The sequence below is a fragment of the Cryptomeria japonica genome, unplaced genomic scaffold (genome assembly GCF_030272615.1).
Source record: "Cryptomeria japonica unplaced genomic scaffold, Sugi_1.0 HiC_scaffold_26, whole genome shotgun sequence".
In the NCBI taxonomy this organism is placed as follows: Eukaryota; Viridiplantae; Streptophyta; class Pinopsida; order Cupressales; family Cupressaceae; genus Cryptomeria; species Cryptomeria japonica.
In genome coordinates, this window is record NW_026728848.1 from 625,001 (window position 1) to 625,478 (window position 478).

A 478-nucleotide genomic window follows, 5' to 3' on the forward strand; every position below is an offset into this window, starting at 1 on the left:
CAGGCATATGCCCCCTACGCACTTTTGGTGGTGCACCCCGCACGAACAATCCCGCCTCGACCAGCCTGAACAATTCCCCTCTCGAAGGAAGGCCTCGGCCTTAATCGTCCACGACAAACAGCTCGACGAGGCATGAAGCACCCACGGGAGCCGGAGCATGACGATGCAGAGTCTCGGTTCACAGGAGCCTGGGAAGAACATCCCGTACGGAACCCTTTACCCGAAAACATCCGAACCGCACATGCTCGCGACAGTCCTGCCGTTAGAGAATGCACCGTGCACGCGACCGAGTAAGGCCACTCAGAGACATCCATTTCCCAGGTATATGCCCCCTACGCACTTTTGGTGGCGCAACTCGCACGAACAGTCCCACCTCGACCCCGTAAACAAGCTTTTTTGCCTCGAAGAGTTCGTCGGAGACGAAGAAGCAACCTTCAGTGCAAACGTAGCACTCTTTTGTGCAACCGCCCAAACAACG